Raw genomic sequence first — 21,871 nt, 5'->3', positions numbered from 1 at the left:
AAGAAGATAGGGAGACATGAATATAAGCAGATTACAGAATTTTTGGACTAATGAAAATACCCAGATACTATGTTATAATTGTACTTACATGTCATTCGACATTTCTCCACACCCAGAAAAGGTTGAACACCAAGAGCGAATCATACTGCAAATTATGGACTCTGGATGTTAATGATTTGTCAACATTGGTTTATTAATTGTGAGGAACACGGTACACAGGTAGGGAACATTAAGAATGGGAAATGCAATGTGTGGGTTGAAGAAGAAAATATGTAACAAATATAGGTCTGCCTAATCTTTCTAGGAACCTAAAACTGTTCTAAAAATAAAGTGTACTAAGAAAGAAAAGAGAGATAAACTAGAAGAAAAAAAAATCTGGGAACATCAAAAATTGTGGTAAGAGAATGACTTTGAAAAATGAAAAAGGCTTATATGCTGTTTCCCAAATCTTAGGAGATTTGTTTCATCTCTGAGAGAATAACAACAACGATAGCAATAATATAATAAAAGCAACTATTCCTGGGCTCTCGGTTCTATTTTACTACTGACTTTTGATACAGATACAAAAATCACACATTGGTGAAAACACACTTTTCAATAAATGGTTCTGAGAATGTTTGCTATATGGGTGCAGGAAAATAAAACTAAATTCTTTACTCTCAACAGGTACAAATATCAACTGAAACTGGATTAAAGTCTTCAATGTAATACCTGATACTATAAAACTTCTATAAGAAAACAAGAGAGGAAAGTTTCAGGATGTTGAAGTTGGCAAACTTATTTTTGAACAAGACCTCAAAAGCAGAGGCAACAAAAGCAAAACTGATCAACATAAATACATAAAACTAAAATGTTTTTTTCATAGCAAAGGAAGCAATCTTCAAAGTAAAGAGGTAACCTTCAGAATGGGGAAAAAATATTTGAAAACTACTTATTTTACAAGGGGGTAATATCCTGAATATAAAATGAACCTCAAAGAAAACCTCAATTTAAAAAGCCAGATTAAAAAGCAGGAAGTAAATAGATAAATAGATATTTCTCAGGAAGTGCCAATCAAAAAATGCAATAAGATATTACCTTATTGGTAGGAATTAAAAAACAAACTAACTAAAGATACTAGGTGCTGGAAAAAATGTGAAATAAAGAAAATCTTTGCATTGTGTGTCTTGATGTGTATCAGAATAGCCATTATGCAACACAGTATGAGATTTTCTCAAAATAAAAAACAGAATTAGCATATGATCCAGCAATCACACCCCTAGGTATATATATAAAGAAAATGAAATGGATATATCAAAGAGAAATCTGCACTCCTATGCTCATTGAAATACTATTCACAAAGCCAAGACATGGAAACAACTGAAGCATACATTAATTGATAAATGGATAAGGAAAATGTGGTACATATGTTCAGCAGAATACTATTCATCAATAAAAAATGAAATCCTGTCATTCGTGTCAATATGCATGGAAATAGAAATTATTTTGCTAAGGGAAATAATCCAGGTACATCAAGAGAATTATTGCATGATCTCACAAATAAGTGGAATCTATGAAAAGTTGATCTCATAAAAGTTAAGAGAAGAATTGTGGTTACCAGTGGCTGGAGAGAGTAGATGAGATCTAGGCATGAGGAAAGGCTGGCCAATGGGTAGTAAGTTAGTTGAAAATAAGAAGTTGGAGTGTTCTCTTGCACACTAGAGTGACTATAGTTAATAATAATTGCCGGGACCTGCACAGCTGCTATTTTAGAAGAGTGATAAGGGGCAGTGGGGAATGGAGGAAAGGCAGATACAGAGTAAAACCTAAGGCCACGTGGTTCTTCATCCCCTGATAAAGGATGAATGACCAAGAGCTAGTTCAGCGTGTTTATTGTGTAGGCTTTAACATCAGAAGGGTTTTCTGTGAGAAAGTTTCTGTAGCAAGCAGGACGACCAAGGTCTAAGACTTGTGGTCCAATTATCATTATCAACTTGCACTCATAATTCTCTGTCCCCAGCAGCTGGTGTCTGAACTCAGGGTCAAGGCAGACAGTGCCAACGCCATGCACAGAACCTCCTCTGAACAGAGCGTCACCATAGCAACTAGGCAGTCTCAACTCCTGCCTGATGCAAGGAGTTCCCAGAGCAAGCGCACTCCTGCCCCTAATCAGTCAGATACTGTAATTCAAATCACGGCTTCTGACAAATAGTACACTGTTTTAGGAAGCTGGAAGGAAGTGTTTTAAGTGTTCTCTCTATTTTTAAAAAAAGTGAGAAAATAGATGTGTACCCTAATTTAAACTTTTCACAATGTATGCAATTATTTAAACATCAGATTGCCACTTAATTTTTTTATATTTTTATGTATCAAATAAAATAAATTTAACTTAAAATTTAAGAAAGAAAAAATCAAATACAGACAATGTATTTATGTATTATCATTTAATGTGGTTAACCTACTTGTGAAGTACCACTGTATACACATTTTACCTTAAAAAATAACTTCCTAGGAAACTGTTTCCTGCTCCAGGTTTCTGAATGGAGATTCACATGTATACTTAATATATGTCTAGTCCAGAATAACCTACTGGATTGTAATCCTTACCAGCTGTTGTATTACAAATTTACTGTGGTTCTGGTTAGAAAGGTTCCAGAGAATAGGCTCTATCCTATTTGTCAACTCCATGAATTTTAGAAGAGAAATTGTGATGTATCTATTGTGGCTACACAGTTATTTATTTATTTATTTTTCTGTATTCCTGGATCTTGAAATGTGGTTACACTTGTAAATATTGTTAATTAAATGGAATTAGAGAAATGAATAAAATCATGTTCAATGTTCTGTAAGACAATGATGAATGCTAACTTAAATTGCTTTTCAGAATGAATTTCCTCTTTACTCAAGTGGATTAATTGCAAGTTCTTATCATAAGGAGATGTTTGCATATACAAAAAAGAAAATAGAAAATTATAGTAGTATCTGAGATGGTGAAGATTTCTTGTCTGATTTCAGACATTTTAAAATGCTGCATAGAGATTTTTAATTTTTTGTAGTGATGTGCAGTTATTGCTGTACCTTAATAGATTATTTTGTCAGGTGTTGTAATTAGATGCTTCATATCCATAAAAATTAATTCACAAAAGAATAGATCTTATAGAAATTGCTATGACATTTATGCATATATATATTTTTTTTACTTTTGGTATATTTTTATTTAAAAAAATGTTGCTTTCCTTTATGGTTTGAATCTGGAATGTTTCCCAAAGTCTCATGTGCTCAGAAGGGGAATTTTTGGAAGTGATTGAATCAAGAGGGATTTATCCTCATAAGTGGATTAATCCACTGAAGCCTAAATAGACTGCTGGAAAGTGGGACCCAGTTGGAGAAATCAGCTCCCTGGGAGTGTGCCCTGTAAGGTTTCTTCAACTCTCTGTCCCTTCCTCACTCTGTGCTTCCCAGCTGCCATGAGCAGAGCAGCTCTCTTCATGTTCTGCTTCACCTCAGGCCAGAGTAATGGAGCTGACTGACCATGGACTGAATATTCTGAAAACTGTGAGCCCCAAAGGAAATTTTTGCTCCTGTAAGTTGTTCTTGTAAGAAACTTTGATTACAGTAACAAAAATCTAACACAGTTTTCAATAAAAGAACTTTTGAAAATTCTCATAAAGACAAAGATTTTCTACTGTCTGATTTCAGGATAATCTAAACCTCAATTTTATTCTTTAAAAGGACAGAATAATTTAAGGTGGTAATCAAACTCTTTAAAATAAGTCATATGAAAGTTATAAAGCACGTTCCAATTTTGAGGCATAATACCAAGGAATGAATGTTTTTAATTACTTTGAAAGAACATTACATTATCAGTTATGTAAATGCAGTACTTCAAGAGTTTGGAGCTACAGAGAATTTAGTTTCCACAGTTGTAGAAAATTATAATGCTAAAATCAAGTCACCTGTCAATCAGCAATAAATCTACTCCTGGTTTTACATTTATTAAATATTTTATTTTAGAGAGCTGTTCTTTTCTCTAATGCCTTCAAATTAATTGACAACAAATATAGAAAAAACCTACGTGTGGAATACCAGTTAAATTTATTAATAAAACCAAAAACTTAATTCGATCCTTTTCCTAATTTTCCATTACATAGTCTCCTCGTAACAAAATACATTCATAGCTCATTGTCAAGAAAAGGTTTCTGTCTTCTGATGAACAACTACATGTAGAATGCTAGGTAAGATCCTAACATTGTACGTACATAAAGTTCAGAGGAAAGTTCTGTTGTTTATTGCTCTGAATTTGTTGAACATTTCCCCTAGGCATCACTACACATTTGGTGATAGCGTTTTATCTCAGACTGTCTTTTCAAAAATATCTGTAGAGAAAACAGCCTTGGAGAAGACAGGCAGTATCTCCCTCTTGGGAAGGAACAATGTTTTCCTCCTGAAAGATAATGCTTTTGCTGCAGGCCATACAGGTTTTCCAGTGTCCCTTGTATGGATGTGGGAATTTCCTAAACTAGGATTAATCACCCACAGCACAGATCTACCATTTGGAAAAATTCTTCTGGGCCAATAGTGATCATCTCTATGGAACTTTGGAGACAAGGGGAAATGGAACTTAATTCCTGATAAGAGCTTCAAAACCATGAAGCTCTTATTATAGGAGTAATAAGACCCAGAGATCCTGTGTATTCTAGAAGCACTTAGGAAACTAACTAATTAATTTTCCAGAAAAAAAAAATCTCACAATTTTCATTTTTTTGACAATTTCCCTTCTACATTGTCTTATGAATATATTTTAATATTTAAAGCATTTGATAAAATTCTACATCTACCTAAGTCTCTTTTGGAAGTAGGTTACTTGTAAATAAATTCAGTGTCAATAGCAACTATTTTATAATATCTGGAAATTCTTCTGAGTTTGTGTGAGTCATTTTCATGACTTATTGTCTCATGAACTTTTAATTTCTGCTCCTTGGAAGGGTAGATTTGAAGGGGTGGTAACAATATCTGTTCTCTTCCTTCTAATCTGCATATATGATATCATATTCTAAGTTAGATAACAAGGTGATGTAATTGTTGAAGCAAAAAGACTCAGAACTAAAAACACTGGGCTTAAATTTCAACTTTGTAACCTATGTTTTTTTTCAGGAAATTAACTCACTTTCACTATATGTCAATTTCTTCATCAGGAATTAAGTTCCAATAAATCTTTTTATTACCCTTGTATTGATGTCTACTTCACTGTTTTTCATTAGGATTTTTATAAGCTGGGTCCTGAAATTCATAAGTAAACCAATGTTTGTCACATGAAAATGATTTAAGATAGCAATTATTAGTGTGAAGTAACATTATTATCACAATATTTTTGTAGAAAACATAATAATAATAAATTAAAAGTAGTGTTTTAGAAAAGCATTTTTCAGTAGATATTTCTGTGCTGATTCTAATGTTCATATTCTGAGGTATCATATGAACTTGCCATTAACAAACAATAACAATCAGGAACTTATTTTCACTTATATATGTAGTAAATTAATTCAAATTTAAATAACAACATTTACCAAGTGACTACTGAATGGAACAGAATAATTTAGACTTTAAATATTTGTCCACATTCCATCATGTTGTTTTATTTTCAAAATAGATTTTAAAATAAGCATAAAATAAAGCATTTTTTTGAGCAAACTCTGATATTAAAAACTGATAAATCAGTATTAGGTTACTTATTTGTTGCATTGTTTTCTATATTTTTTTTTATTTTGTAAATTTGTAAAAGAAAAATATACTGCATATTCTTCAGTGGTTTGGATTTGAGGTGTCCTCCAAAAGCTCATGTGTGAGCCAATGCAAGATGACTCAGAGGAAAACTGATTGGGTTGTGAGATTTACTCCCTTGATAGGGATTAACTGAGTGTTAACTGAAATGGTGGAGGAGATGAGAATTATGGCATGGCTTTGGTGTATATATTTGTATCGGGAGAGGGAAGTCTCCCTCTCTACGTCCTGGTCACCATGTTGTGAGCTGCTTCCCTCTGCCACACACTCTTGTCATCTCTAGCCCCGAGGAATGGAGCCAGCCTTTTATGGACTAAAAAACTGTTCCTCTTCCGTTATTGTGCTGGTTTGGTCCTTTTAGTCACAGCAGCGAAAATGTTAACTAAAACAGTCCCCAACATGTCAATGTCCAGAGATTTTGCTCAACTTTTTTGAGCAAACTCAGGTAAGAAGTTAAAAAAAAAAAAAAAACTGATAAATCAGTATTAGTTTACTTATTTGTTGCATTGGTTTCTATACTTTTCTGTAATTTTGTAAGTTTGTAAAAGAAAAATATACTATGTTGGTGATTTAAGGAAGTGGTTAGATCATGAGGGCTGTAACCTGATTAGTGGATTATTCCATTTGATGGATTAATAATCTGAATAGGCTGCTAAGAGGGGGTGAAAACTGTAGGCAGGTGAAGCCTGGTTAAAGGAAATATCACTAGAGGCTGGCCCTTTTCTTACCCTGCTCCCCTTTCTGACTGACGTGGACTGAACCCTCTTAAATGGTGAGCCAAAATAAATGTTTCCTACACTAAGTTGTTCTTTTTAGATATTTTGATCACAGTGGCAAAAAGCTGACTAATAGATATATTTAAATACACTGGATAATAAAAACTTAGATAAGAAGGTAAAATTTTTGTTTCATATGAATAACAGTCTCAATATAGGTACCCTGGAACTGGAGCCATGGGTCAACAATGTGATCGGAAATTTTGATCCTTCTATTTTCTTCTCTGCCTTCATTATCAAGAGACTTTTCTTTTCATTCTTGCAAGATGACTGTTATACACTCAGGATGTCTACAATTCATGAGGAAAATGGTGGTAGATGAAGAAGTAACACAGAAAGCTTTAAAAAATGCCTTCTATTTCAGTGTGTCCATTTCAAAATCTCTTGGAAGCTTCACCCAGTGATTTGTCCCACCTCCCACAGTTTGTCTCTTCAGATTTTGCTGCAGGAATATGGTATTTTTGCTAATAGAGTCAAATGAAAAGTAGCTATGAAAAGGCTATGAATTAAATCTAGTGTCTACAGATTTGTTAGATAAGATCAAAACTTATTAAAAAATCTGAAATTAAATTATAAAACACTCCCATTTATAAATCTTGATTAGGAATAAAGAGGAAAACAGCAAAATGACTGTTAAAGTGAATTCACCAAAATGTTAAATAAATATATAAGAAATGTGGGAAGAGACATACTGTACTCATTAGAACCTTATTATAAAACAAAATGTAAAATGGTATATTATATAGAAAGAATTTTTAAAAATAAATTAATCCAGTTACTTTGTTTTTTGGTCAATTTTTAAGAGTAATAATATAGGCAAAATTCATCCTCAGTAAATTGTTTCATAGCTTTCAATCATTTGTCAGTTTTAAAATAAAAATGGACATATTTACAATGACTGAGTTACTATTAAAAGAAAGCATCTGGAACACAAGAAGTTTACCTAACAAAAACATGATGTCTTTATTCCTAATGTATCTCCCTTTTCTTTTCAATATGAACATATCGCTGTGTGTATAAGTAGATTCAGATATTTATGTAATTGCATTCTGTGGTGAGTTAGCTAATGAAAATCAGGAATAATGCATAAGGTCCAGAGGGTTATATAAAATATTTTATTGTAAACTAGTAGAACATTCAACAGAAGTTGTTATTTCAGATTTTCAGATTTTCTGTGTTCCTGTTTATAAAGCACCCTAAAATCTGGCATCATATGGTCTATAAGTACATGTTGTTAAATAATGAATGGCATAAAATAAATGCAGTGTTTTATATAATGAGAAGTTAGAGAAATGAATGCCTGAGTTACTTGTGAATGACTTGGTATCAGAGTCAGCTTTTGAGTCCAAAGGTAAAGCACAAGTAGAGTTTGGTTACAAAGAATTCACAGAAAGAATCAGAGTCTGGAGAAAAATAAGATGATGACTAATTTCAAATTATAGCCTAGTATGTAGTAAATTTATCCACATACAAGTAGAACTAATTCCACATCCTTCTTTCCATTAGTGATGTAAGTTTATATTCAGGGACAGAAAATAAAAATATGTAAACAGAAGTGCAAAGACAATAAGGCCCACTTTTGATTGAATGATCATATCTGAGAATGTTTCAATTTGATACTTGACTAAAAGACCATGTATATGGTAAATCCATTTCCTCTATGAGGCTGCACAGCACAAAAGACTATTTAGTTACAATTTTCTTGAAAATGTTGGACTTGGCAATAGTCCATTTCCATGTAATTTGCTGAATTATGCTAAATAAGACTTAATTAGTAATGCTATGGAGCAATGTTTATGAACACTTTAAAATTCAATGGTGTCGTTACATATGTGACTCTGTGTGATTATTTGGGAAACAAATCATACAAGGACAGGATGATTTTCCTGACAAAAGCTTTTCAAATGGCCAGACCTCTTGGAAAAACTCACACACATTTTCCCATAAGAATATAATAAAATTTGCAAAAATATGGAAAATTCTAAGTACTGATATATGGTGAGTTTGCTTAAAATACTAAAAACCCATACACGTAATTTATGAATAGTATTCAAAAGAATTATTCCATGCAAGAAAAAAAACTTAGTAAAACTCTGAGGTAGTAATAAGAATGTTTATGTAGAGAGCGATGTTCAAATAAATAAACAATAAGTCAGTTTGGAAGGGTGTCCTTATATTTATTTATGTATATTATAGTATAATAACAGCACTTCTGATAAACATGTAAAACTGAAGCAGTGATTTCCCCTGCTTTTTATTCAAATACAAGTAAAATAAACATACAAGACTTTAAAAAAATCACAGGGTCTCAGAGAAAGCAAAAGAACATGACAAAAATAAAACTGTCAAAGCAGGAAATTCTTTTATTTTTGTATATATTATAACTTCAGTTCTATACATCCCAAATATGAAAGGTAGGCTGCTTTGGAAGAGTTAGAAATATCCAAGGTAAAGAATAAATCATAGTAAATGTTTCTGAAAGCCATGTTGAGAAGATGTTAGAAACAGGAAAATGGCTGAAAACTTGTTGAAATAGTTATCAGATCACCACGTGTCATGAACTGTCTTTCACCATAGTAGACATTTGAAAGTGCACCATCTGAAAAAAAAAAAAAAGGAGAAGAAAATAAAGACAAGCATTAAGTCTCTATACAGTAAAGGAAGGTGCAAGGTCCACACTTTATTATGTGCCTGTGCAGTGGCAGTGAGTCTTGCCTGTTCACAGAATATTCTTCTCCGAGTAATCTATCAGGCTGGGAATGGGATGGGGAGGAACAAGGACACTTGGAGTTGAGACTCAACAGAAGAAAGAGAGATGTTCCTGGGTGATGCTTTAAGATGTTCAAAGGAACGGCATTCACAGGTTAGAGGTTTTAAATTTTCTCAGTGAAATAAATCTCTATAAGTTCTTAAATATTTCAAAAGGGCAAAACTCTAATGTTTTAGAAATTAACAGTATTTAACGTTCGAATAAACATTTTAAATTCCTTTTATACTTTGTAACTATTCTAAACTAGTTCTTCTCATACTTGATTATCATGAGAATAATTATATCCTTAGACATTATCTAACAGCCACCTGGCAGCATCTCAGAAGGTGTTATGTTGTTTCTACAATATCACAGTCCCTCTCTGTGAATTGCCGGGGATGGCAGACACATTTCTAATGACCACCTTAAGAGAAAGCAACACGAAAAGTATCTGCTTTTATAATCAAAAGACAAAAATATATCAAAACAGGATTGTTGAGCTTTACCTTTTGTGTCACAGTACCAGTCATGTAGAGTTCTCATTGGAGAACTGTGAATATGACAAAGTTTTCCAGTTTCATACAGCAGATGTGTTTTGGCAAAGCCCCTGCCGTAGCTGTTTTCAGTCGGCTCTTATGTTTCAGTACCATTATTTTTCTTTAAACATCACCCTGGACATCTGAAAAATGAATTTGCGACATATTCTATGTGTGGATATTCATTTCCTCATCCTCTTATTAAAACAGTTTGCAAAATGTCAACTGTCTTTCTCTGTTTTCTAATGTAAGTCTCTTCAGTGATGACTGATGGTTTTCTCCTTCTGTTCTTCCACTCCTCTGACCTCCCACTCACTCCAGCCCCTCCTGTTTATCCTGTCCCTCCTGCTGTGCCCACCCCAACCCGATGGTTAACTCCTGACAGACACCCACTTTGTAGTATAAATGTCCAGGGAAGCTGTGCTAGAATGTAAGGGCACAGCTTTGTCATGTTTCTTTCCCTATGACTGCTGTTTTAGTCAGTTTTTTTTTTCTGCTGCTATGACTAAAAGATCAGACCAGAAAAATTTTAGGAGGAAAAGTTTATTTGAGGGCTCACCATTTCAGGAGTCTTGGTCCATAGAAGGCTGGCTCCATTCCTAGGGGCTTGAGGTGAGGCAGAACATCATGACCGGAGAGTGTGGTGGAGGGAAGCACCTCACAAGACTATCAAAAAGCAAAGACAGAGGTCTGGACCCCTTGCCAGATGCAAATATACACCCCAAAGCCACACACCAATTCCCATCTCCTCTAGCCACACCCTACCACTTCAATTACCACTCAGTTAATGCCTATCATGGGATTAAATTACTGATTGGGTTAACACACTAATAACCCAATCATTTCTCCTCTGAACCTTCTTGCATTATCTCACACGTGAGCATTTGGGGGACACCTCATATCCAAACCATAACAACTACTGTGTGCTTTAGCTTTACATTCTGCCTGTCTTTGCCTTGCACACAATTTTCAGTGCTCAATTCTTTTCTGAAGTGTATGTGTGTGTGTGTGTGTGTGTGTGTGTGTGTGTGTGTGTGTGTGTGTTTTCACACTTTAAGGGGAGATTTATTCAACCTCCTTATTAAGTTCAGTTATAGCTTCTTCATTCTTCCTTTCGGAATTTTAGCCAAAGACAGCTGTTGTCATCCTGAACGTAGCCACTTTGAAGGGGCAGTGTATGTTTTTGATAGGGAGAAAAAGATGGGGGGGGAAAAAGCCCTCCTCTGGAAAGTTTTCTTGAATGAATTTACCTTATACACGCACACACAGAAAGCCAAGTGTAGGGTTTTCTATGAAAATTTGAAAGCAAATTATCCTTGGAAGAAAGGTATCACCTGTTTCCATCAATAAGCTCATTATTCTGTTTACTACAGCTTTGTAAAAATAAGGATTATGGTGAAGCAAAATGCCAATATTTATCAATCACTTACTATTTAGCTTTTTTATAAGTACTGTAAATCTACCAATGGATTTAATTTGACCCTCACAAAAATATATTGAATGAAGAGTTATTCTTATGCACTTTTGATAAATGAGGAAACAGATTAAAGAATGTTTAACAACCAAGTTTACACAACCCAGTAGTGGTGACGGAAATTCAAATCTAGCCCGAAGAAAAAGTCTCATGTTTACCAAACTCATGAATTTTTTCATCTTTGGCTTTCCTTTCTTTGTTCTTTGGCTCTGTGGCCTTTGATGTTTTTTCCTTTGAAATATGCAATGCTTATTAATACATGAACGTAAGCCAGTTTTAAGTGTGCTGCTGAGCATTGGGTCCTACGTTAGTGTAGTTAAAAAATTAAATAAGAATCATGGTGTGTTGGCACATGCCGGCAATCACAGTTACTCAGGAGGCTAAGAGGCAGAAGGATTATAACTTCAAGACCAGCCTGGATAACATGGTGAGAACTCTTTTTCAAACAACAAAACAACAAAGACAAATAAATTAGCATTAGCTGATATATGATGTCTAACTAATATAAAGCATATTTTAAGACAACTTCCAAAATCATAATAGCTTGATCTTTTCTAAATAAAATCTTTATTTCCCTCTTACTGACACAAAGTTCATTTCTCAATTTCTAGATCTCAATTTCATTATTATTTAATACTTGTTATTTGATCTTTTGAACATTAAACAATTAACATTCTTCAAACTCACAATTATTTCTTGCACAAAGTACATTATTTTGTGAACTTCCATGGAATAGAACACATTTTGCATATTTAAAATCCCAATCTCTTGTATTTCGGCATTGAATATGTGCTTTTTATGGAATAGTATGGAATCATTCATCTTACTCATATCCATCTTGTCTCAAACATTAAAATATTTTAAGTCAACCTCAGACAGGTGTGTATTCCTATCACTAGTACTTTAAAATCTACATATCTTAAATAAAGATATCAATTTCAAATTCAAATTTTCATATGTACATAAAATATTTCTACATTTATTACCTTTTGTTATATTAATTTGTCTTTTTTGAAAAATTCTATACAATATTCCATCATATTAACATATTATAATTCATGGAATACTTTATATGCAAATGTAACATCTCATATATAAATCAGCATAGTAATAGTATTAAATAAATCACTCATTAATTTAAATAAGCACATTTAAGTAAAATATTAATATGCAGTTTGAATGAATACACTACCTTATAATTTTTCTGAAGAGGTATGCAAAATATAAAATATGACTATTATAATATATTTATTCAATCAGAAGTTTTCCTATATACTTCACAAATTAAGAAATGTTTTTTTTTTTTTAATTTTTCAGCTTTGCTTTATACAACTAAGTTACTCCATGATGGGAAATTCACTTAACACTAATGTTGATTAATTTTTAAAGGGGAGGGTATGCAATAGCTTTCATTATCTATAATAATTATATGCGTGCATTAAATCACATAAAGAAGACAAAAACTAAAAGTACTTATGAATGTCTTCTTATTTTAAAAAAATTGAAATTAGAAGAAGTCAGTGGAAAGTCTACTGTGTGATTCTACCACTCTTAAAGTTCATTTAATCAAATGCATGAGCCAATTATAAAAATGACAAAAGTTGCAATGCTTTGTTGGGAAACCTGCTGACATGTTTCCTTTATGGAGGTCATAGTAGAAGAGTGGTTTTGGCTGTCTTCCAGCATCATGTGGATACTTAATTTCATTTTTATTTAGATCTTGGTGACCTACTCTTCACAGCTACATCAATGATAAACGGACATCTCATTTTAACAACATATACTATAGTAACCAGTATCTGCAGTTTGACACATTTCTAATTAAATATTGATTTGTTGAATGAACTCTAGGTCTTCAATACTTCTCTAATTATAATAATGACTTTTCCACATGCTGACAGTTGTGTTCCTCTTTTAAAAAGAAAAGACACATAGAGGTTTACAAAAGTATAATTTTTTTAAGCACATGATATCCCAAGATATGGTTAATAAATTAGACATATTATAATAGGTTCAGGCAAATTGCTTTTATGTTCAAAATAAAGAAAGATGTCATGCTTTTAATCCCGTTTGATAATGAAAAACTATAACATTTAACAGTAGTAGCATGGCCTTTGGATAATACATTTACTCAAAAGAATTGACTCCATTCTTGGTGAGCAGCTATTCAACTGGATTATTGTCTCTTCTATTAACATTTAAGAACATTAAATGTCTCAAAACAGAATTTTTTGTCACTTCAATTGATCATAAATAAATCTCCATCAATTGAACTATCTCTAATAAAAGTAATATTGCATTGATAACAGCATTATCTATATTATAGAATTTATTTATGAAGAAATTGACATGTAGAAGGTCAATCAAGGAGCAGAAACTGTAAACAGGCAGCTTTGAGAGAGAGAAAAAAAGAGAGAGAGAGAGAGAAACACACACATAAAGGCTAGCCGAGGAAATCAAGATCCATGGGCAATGTTCAGACCAGCCCTGACCATGTTTTATCTATTGAAGATTAAGATAAAGCTTTGGAAACAAAGAATGAAGTTGAAAAAAGACGCAAAACAATGACTGCTCTTTTGAGAGAAGAATCCAAGAAGCACATGAAAAAATCTGCTCTTTCTTCACTGTTTTATTCTTTCTATAATTTCTCTACAATTGTTTTTTCCGACTAATTTTATATGATATTTTGTTTCAAGTGTTGCTTAACTATTGAATATTTATAAGCTATGTAGGATGTAGAAAACAAAAATACAAAATGCACTGACTTTAAGGTACATTTCTTTGAAATGTCATCTGCTTCTTACTACCTGACCTCCCTTCAGGTGTTTCCTTTCTTCCCATTCAGTTTCATCAATGTGGGGTAGCATACAAGATTTTCAGTATAGTCACCTTTGCTTTTGACATTTTGATTGAAAAAATTCAGATTCTTTAGTGGATATGAATGTTTTTCAAAGGTGGAGAAAGAGATTTTTCTGTCATCCGAATAATTGTTATCTTTGGTCATGAACGACTGTATATATTCCCCTTTTAAATGTTTTTCTCTCCCACCAAACAATTGCCAGAGGTTACCCTCCCATCCATTTTTCACTTTGAAAATGCCCCAGAAGCCACACTTTTTTAAGGACTAACATACTTAATTGCATGGATTTTAATTTCCTCCCACTTAAACCCATGGTTATCAGCGAAGGGGGGTTGAAGTTTTCCCATAAGAGACACTGGGCAATGTTTGGAGATATTCTTGGTTGTCATAACCCGGACTAGAGAAGGAGGGGTAGAGTTTGCTGCTAGCATGGGGGTAGGGGGAGGCCAGGGATGTTATTAAACACCCTGCATGCTCAAGACAGTCCTCCAAGAGAAGGACTCATCTAACTCCAAATAGAATGGGGCTGAGGTTAATGAACCTGCCTCCCATTACACCCTTCAGTACTTCCCCACTCAGGTTACAGGTTTCCTCTTTGTGGCACTAGTTTAGGATGTAATGTAGGCTGTCGCTAGCTCTCCTATTTTCTCCTTCCATTAATTTTTTTCCGTGATCTTGCTCATCATCAAAATGAGCAGCTGGACACGGTCATGATTGATTACTTATTGGGAATTGTTTGTTTGCTCAGAGTTATTTGGGGCAATAATTAAAGTTCGGCTTAAGGTGTCATTTTGTGTATTTCTGTTTGATTTTTATGAATATTTTGAATATTTTGGAAGAAATCCCGGGAGAGGTAGATATAGGCAAATATTATTGTGTTCACAGATTCAAAAGCCTTTCTTCAGGACCGTCTTAAACCACATTTTTGTTATTGTTATTGGCTGAGAAAGACTACATAATCATTGTATTTTGGGGCCACAAACTCAAGTAAAGGAGATTGTGTCTTTAAATTTTGTGAGGATTTTTTTTTTGTCTCTGTCCTTCTACAAATTCCAAAGTAGGCAAATGAGCAGGTCCATTTGAAGCTCTTACATTCACTGAGGTCCAAAAATGACTTGGTTGAATCATCTACCTGGCACATATTTGCTATCTCCCAGTTCCTCTCCTCCCCTTCTCCTCTCTTTCTCCTCTCTTCTCTCTTCTCCTCTCCTCTCCTCTCCTCTCCTTTCCTCTCCTCTCCTCTCCTCTCCTCTCCTCTCCTCTCCTCTCCTCTCCTTCTCCTCCCCTTCTCCTCTCTTTCTCCTCTCCTTCTCCTCTCTTCTCCTCCCCTTCTCCTCTCTTTCTCCTCTCCTTCTCCTCTCTTCTCCTCTTCCTCTCCTCTCCTCCTCCCCTTCTCCTCTCCTTCTCCTCTCCTCTCCTCTCCTCCTCCTTCTCCTCTCCTCCTCCTCCTCCTCTCCTCCCCTTCTCCTCTCTTTCTCCTCTCCTTCTTCTCTCTTTCTCCTCTCCTTCTCCTCTCTTTCTCCTCTCCTTCTCCTCTCTTTCTCCTCCCCTTCTCCTCTCTTTCTCCTCTCCTTCTCCTCTCTTCTCTTCTCCTTCTCCTCTTCCTCTCCTCCTCCTTCTCCTCTCCTCTCCTCTCCTCTCCTCTCCTCCTCCTCCTCTCCTCCTTCTCCTTCTCCTCTCCTTCTCCTCTCCTCTCCTTCTCCTCTCTTTCTCCTCTCCTTCTCCTCTCTTCTCCTCCCCTTCTCCTCTCTTTCTCCTCTCCTTCTCCTCTCTTCTCCTCTTCCTCTCCTCTCCTCCTCCCCTTCTCCTCTCCTTCTCCTCTCCTCTCCTCTCCTCCTCCTTCTCCTCTCCTCCTCCTCCTCCTCTCCTCCCCTTCTCCTCTCTTTCTCCTCTCCTTCTCCTCTCTTCTCCTCCCCTTCTCCTCTCTTTCTCCTCTCCTTCTCCTCTCTTCTCCTCTTCCTCTCCTCTCCTCCTCCCCTTCTCCTCTCCTTCTCCTCTCCTCTCCTCTCCTCCTCCTTCTCCTCTCCTCCTCCTCCTCCTCTCCTCCCCTTCTCCTCTCTTTCTCCTCTCCTTCTCCTCTCTTTCTCCTCTCCTTCTCCTCTCTTTCTCCTCTCCTTCTCCTCTCTTTCTCCTCCCCTTCTCCTCTCTTTCTCCTCTCCTTCTCCTCTCTTCTCTTCTCCTTCTCCTCTTCCTCTCCTCCTCCTTCTCCTCTCCTCTCCTCTCCTCTCCTCTCCTCTCCTCTCCTCTCCTCTCCTCCTCCTCCTCCTCTCCTCCTTCTCCTTCTCCTCTCCTTCTCCTCTCCTCTCCTTCTCCTCTCCTCTTCTCTCCTCCTCTCCTCTCCTTCTCCTCTCCTTCTCCTCTCCTCTTCTCTCCTTCTCCTCTCCTTCTCCTCTCCTCTCCTTCTCCTCTCCTTCTCCTCTCCTTCTCCTTCTCCTTCTCCTCTCCTTCTCCTCTCCTCTCCTTCTCCTCTCCTTCTCCTCTCCTTCTCCTTCTCCTTCTCCTTCTCCTCTCCTCTCCTCTCCTCTCCTCTCCTCTCCTCTCCTCTCCTCTCCTCCTCCTCTCCTCTCCTTCTCCTCTTCTCTTCTCTCCTCCTCCTCTCCTTTCCTCTTCTCTCCTCCTCCTCTCCTCTCCTTTTCTCTCCTCTCCTCCTCCTCTCCTCTCCTTTTCTCTCCTCTCCTCCTCCTCTCCTCCTCCTCTCCTCTCCTCCTCCTCTCCTCTCCTTCTCCTCTTCTCTTCTCTCCTCCTCCTCTCCTTTCCTCTTCTCTCCTCCTCCTCTCCTCCTCCTCTCCTCTCCTTTTCTCTTCTCTCCTTCTCCTCTCTTCCTCCTCTCCTCTCCTCTCCTCTCCTCCTCCTCTCCTCCTCCTCTCCTCCTCCTCTCCTCTCCTCTCCTCTCCTTCTCCTCTCCTTCTCCTCTCTTCTCCTTCCCCTCTCCCTCCCTCCCTCCCTTCCTTCCTGAATACCAAGAGAATGCAAGGACTTTAAAGGAAATTCAACTTCTCTGTATGCTCTCAAATGGAAAAAGCCAGCTTCATGACTCTGTTGGTACTGCTGTTTCAAATTTATTTAATCAGAATTCTAAGCAAAGCACTTCAAAGATATTCAATTTTTGCATTGATATTTGTAGGGCAAAAGGGTATTAGATTAAATTCTGGAAACAAATATTAAAGTCTTAATATTTAGTTAAAAGTAGTTTTACCTGACTTTTTTGATAGTCAACCAAAATGATGAATCACTAGGTTTCCACAAGTAATTTTTTCTTCATCTATACATTATCAATACATTCCCTTTAATAAGTCATGTTGATAATATTTACCCTGTATATGATATGATGACAGTTGTACTGTATCTCTGTGGTCTTCCTAAATCTCATAACTCCAATCTAACCTTGACAAAACAACTGTCATTTGAAAAATGTTCTGTAAAATTTATAAGAATGATAAGTATCCTGGGTTGTTTCTTGGAATAGAAAAAAATTATTGGTAAAACAAAACAAAAAAAATCTTCAGTACTCTTAGTAAAATATGGATTTTAGTTAACAATATTGGTCCATTAATTGTAAGAATATATTACACTAATGTATGATCTTAGTTATAGAGGAAAATGGGTGCAGTATATGGGTCTTCTGAGTACGACATTTTTTTCTTTTAATTTATTTTTTAGTTGTAGATGGACACAATATCTTTATTTTTATGTGGTGCTGATGATTGGATTGCCTTGAATGTGTGAGGCAAGCACTCTACCACTGAGCTAATAATTTGTAAATCTAAAATTATGATGAAAATGAGTTTTATTCAAAATAAATGCAAAAATTTTAACTAAAATTTACTCATCATTTAATGAGAATACCAGTGTCTTCTCCAAAAAATGACATAAATGTCATGATACAAATATTTTACCCAATTAAGTTTTGTATTTTATCCCATGCTTTATTGTACAGTGTCATCTAGGGTCACCCAGATATATAGAATTCACTTATATATAGAATTCACTTGATTTAATGTAAAAATAAATTGCAATGACATCATAATTGCTACTTTGAAAAGTACATTGTTAAAATTTTTAACTGAAAATAAAATCATGCATGTTGCATAAGTTGAATATAACAGCAAGGGACTTTTTTTTCTTATAAATGTTTAGTAAAAGGAACACTGCCAAGTAGTGTTCAAAATTTTACAAGGGGAAATCACTTGGAATCTATGGTAATTATGGATAAAGGGAAAGATTCAAAAGATGAAGGAAGTTCTATGTCAATTTTTTCCTTTCCCCCATGTTTGCCTTCCTTAGAATTTATATCAGTGTCTATTAATTTATCTACTCTTATCAGGAAAACTTGCAATAATATCTAAACTATTCTACAACTGAACTGCACTGGTTGTTTTCATACATTTAAATAAGGTGCTAAATATAAAAATCTAGCAGTTTAATCATGCTATAGTTAACTCAATTACATATTTCTCACATCATTTGATTTCCAAAAAAATTTATTACTTTATGCATGAGTCTTACTAGTATTTCATAAGCCAAGTATGCATTCTATTCTTTATATTTTCCCATTACACAACATGACTCTACCTTCAACTAAAGTTTGCATATTAGCTCCCAGCTTATTACATTGGACTTAAATTGATATTGTATTATTTCACTATTAATAACTGTCAGCCCACCTCTCTCCAGAGAGTCACGGTGATCAGCACTCCTTGATGCCCTCCTCTTCCATTGGATTCTTCTTTATGCATTAATTAACTTTATTTATTGACATTTTTTCTTTATGAACAGCTGGTGATTTTAACCACCCCTATAGCTTTTGACATTAAGTTAAAGTTGTGAATAAATTATGAGCTACCACTGCCTGATTACTAACACATGATTTTCACCTTGACTGTAGCATTGGTACTATATAAGAATGAATCCTTTCATAAAGGATTTAACTAATTTTGATGAAATTGTGTACAGTGTACACCAGACTTGGCAGAAAATGTTTCCTAAGTGATTCATTCTATGCAAGTCAGACACCTTATGAATGCTTTAGAAAATCTAAATGTACTGTCCAAAATGTATACTTCATTCAGGAACTACAATTATATTATTACTTGAATGGAATTTTCAACCAATCTATGAATTCCAGGGATTCTAACTGTGTAAGCCTGGGAAGTTAAAATTGTTATTAGGCGAACACATACCCCTAATTTGAGTGAGAGATTAAAAGTGATTCAAGGGTTCCTTCTAGATCTGGTATTTGCAGGTGGCAGGGCAAAGTCATGGAGTATAAAGCAGGCATCCACCCTAGCTCCAAGAATGGGGATGAGTTTAAGAGCAATAGGTTGCCTTTCAAGAAGATACTCTAAAACATATATCATTGTTCCAAAGTTCTAATGATATATAGACTAGAATAAATTTCCCATACTCTATGATATAACTTTAAATATTTAAATCTTTCTCCAAAAATGTGTCATTGACATCAAATCTCAGCTAGGTCCACTTTCTCCTACTTTTCTGTTCACTTTTGTTTAAGAATCCCTGGGAACATCTTTAGTTTTTATAACAATGATATTGTTCTGTTTTTTCTACTCTATGTTAAAGTATATCTATGAGTAAGTATTATAAAAAGTAAAATAATTGTGAGTTCATGTAAATGAAGGAAAAGATAGATGATAAATTATCATTGTGTGTTTCAAGCTAGAAATGACCATAATTTCTATATGTTAACATACTGAAATTTGTGAGATCATTCTGAGATCGCACAAGAACAATACGACATAATGATTTTGTTCTCTCTCTCATTAGAATATAAATATATATGTAGTTAAACTAGAGAATAAAATGCAAAATTTATATAATAGTTACTGAAAATTTAATTATTTTATATTCGTCTATTAGTTTTAACAATACTCTATATGTTTAAAAATACTTTTAAATTATTTCTTTTCTTTTTATTTCCTTTTTTCTTTTCTTTTCTTTATTTTAGGCAATTAATTGTTGAACTTTAAAGTCTATAGAGAATGAACTTTATAGAATACAGCAGTGGCATTTACTCTGAGAGACTGGCAAGTCACTCAGCAGTGATCTGAGTCTCAGGTACCACAGCCATAAAAGAAAAAAAAAGCAGTACTATTAATGTCTTTCTTTGCAGGTTTTTTTTTAATGAATATGAAAAGTAATTTATTGAATTCCATCAAAAGTTTCTGGCACAATGTGATAAAAATGTGAGAAATCTACTGTTAATTTCCCCCACAAATTAACTCTATATTCTACTACCAATATTTTAAATGTAGAATTAAGGGTATAATATGAATATAATATTCTACAAATGTGCAGAGGAAGTTTTACTATAAGAAATTTCCCAGTTTCCAATTCTAACTTACCACTGTCACTGCAGGTAAGAAATAAGTTGAGTATTTCTCATCAGAAGATTTGCTTTACTGATTTTCTCCTTTTCTCCTTACTGTAGCATTTCGACACCTTGCACAACTGAGAAACTTGACACTATATTTCCGAAGGAAAAAAGAAAACTTATACTTCACAAAGTATAGATTTGAAGGACAAAGCAATATTTTTTGTTTCAAAACAATGCAATATGCTTGATATTATAATTATTTAAAACAAAGCAGAATAGCATGATACACTTGGAAAATTACAAAATCATGCTCTACAGGGCAATATAACACATGACTGTGTTTACTGTTTCTAACACAGCGTACTTTGGCAAGTAAAGAATTGGAAAGTGAAATAGACACAATTCAATTGATGAACAATTTGTTAACAAAAAAAGGATTATGTGTATATAATAATGTAAGATTGTATTTAAGGAATTTTATTTTCATAAACTAAAGTATATCAGCAGAACACATACATATTTTAATATGTCAAATTTGTTTTTGCTAAAAAAATGCTCTTAGGTATTTGCTTTATTCACTAAGGAATTCCCTCATGTTGCTCTTTTTAGAGGAATCCTTGAAATGAGAATATTTCAATTCAATGCTTCCATTTATCAAATTAAGAAAGACTTTTTGATTTATCAAATTAATTTACAATGAATCACTGTCTCACAGGCTATCTTTAATGCTAACTTCATCAGCATTTACAGTCATCTATAGTAAAATAAAAATTTGGGAATTTAATGATCAGAAATTTCAGGTTCAAAATGAGAGCTGTTTTGTAGACACTAAAGGCTCTCTCACAACTGTTCACATAATCCTGATGGAGATTCAGTGAAATATTTAGAAACCATTAACAATCTTCTATAGTAATTCTGACAGATAATCTAACATTGGAATCTTACAGGAATTGATGTTAATATGAAGTAGCCAGGCACAGTGGCACATACCTGTAATCTCAGGGACTATAGCGGCCGAGGCAGGAGGATTCCAAGTTCAAAAACAGCCTCAGCAAAGGAGAAAAAAAAATTAGTAAGAACCAAAGGAGGTAGTGAGATCCTGTTTAAAAAAAAAAAAAAAAAGTGAGAATGTGACTCCGTGTTTAAACACCCCTGGATTCAATCCCTGGTAATCCCTCTGGGGAGAAAAAAAACTATATATATAATTAATGTAAATTTTATATATATATATATATATATATATAATTTTCCACTTTTCCTCCATCTAAGTCTAATGTATATAAATATATTTACATATAGACTTAGATGGAGGAAAAGTGGAAAAATTTAAAGCCATTCTTTAACTTCTAGAAAAAAATTCTTCATTTTCTCAGCGGCCAACT

General features: G+C 34.4%; 1 long non-coding RNA gene across 1 annotated transcript; it reads right to left on the bottom strand.

Moving 5' to 3' along the window:
- Positions 1-8,748: 8,748 nt before the first annotated feature.
- On the bottom strand, positions 8,749-21,594 carry LOC144367011 (uncharacterized). Its single transcript, XR_013426224.1, has 5 exons — positions 21,480-21,594; positions 20,518-20,638; positions 10,381-10,487; positions 9,792-9,964; positions 8,749-9,135 (listed from the first exon to the last, which is right to left on the bottom strand). It is a non-coding gene; the product is annotated as an uncharacterized LOC144367011 (long non-coding RNA).
- Between the last annotated feature and the right edge of the window lie 277 nt (positions 21,595-21,871).

This window comes from Ictidomys tridecemlineatus, chromosome 10 (assembly GCF_052094955.1).
Source record: "Ictidomys tridecemlineatus isolate mIctTri1 chromosome 10, mIctTri1.hap1, whole genome shotgun sequence".
Taxonomy (NCBI): domain Eukaryota; kingdom Metazoa; phylum Chordata; class Mammalia; order Rodentia; family Sciuridae; genus Ictidomys; species Ictidomys tridecemlineatus.
The sequence above is the reverse complement of the archived record's forward strand: the minus strand, read 5'-3'. Positions and strand labels throughout refer to the sequence as shown.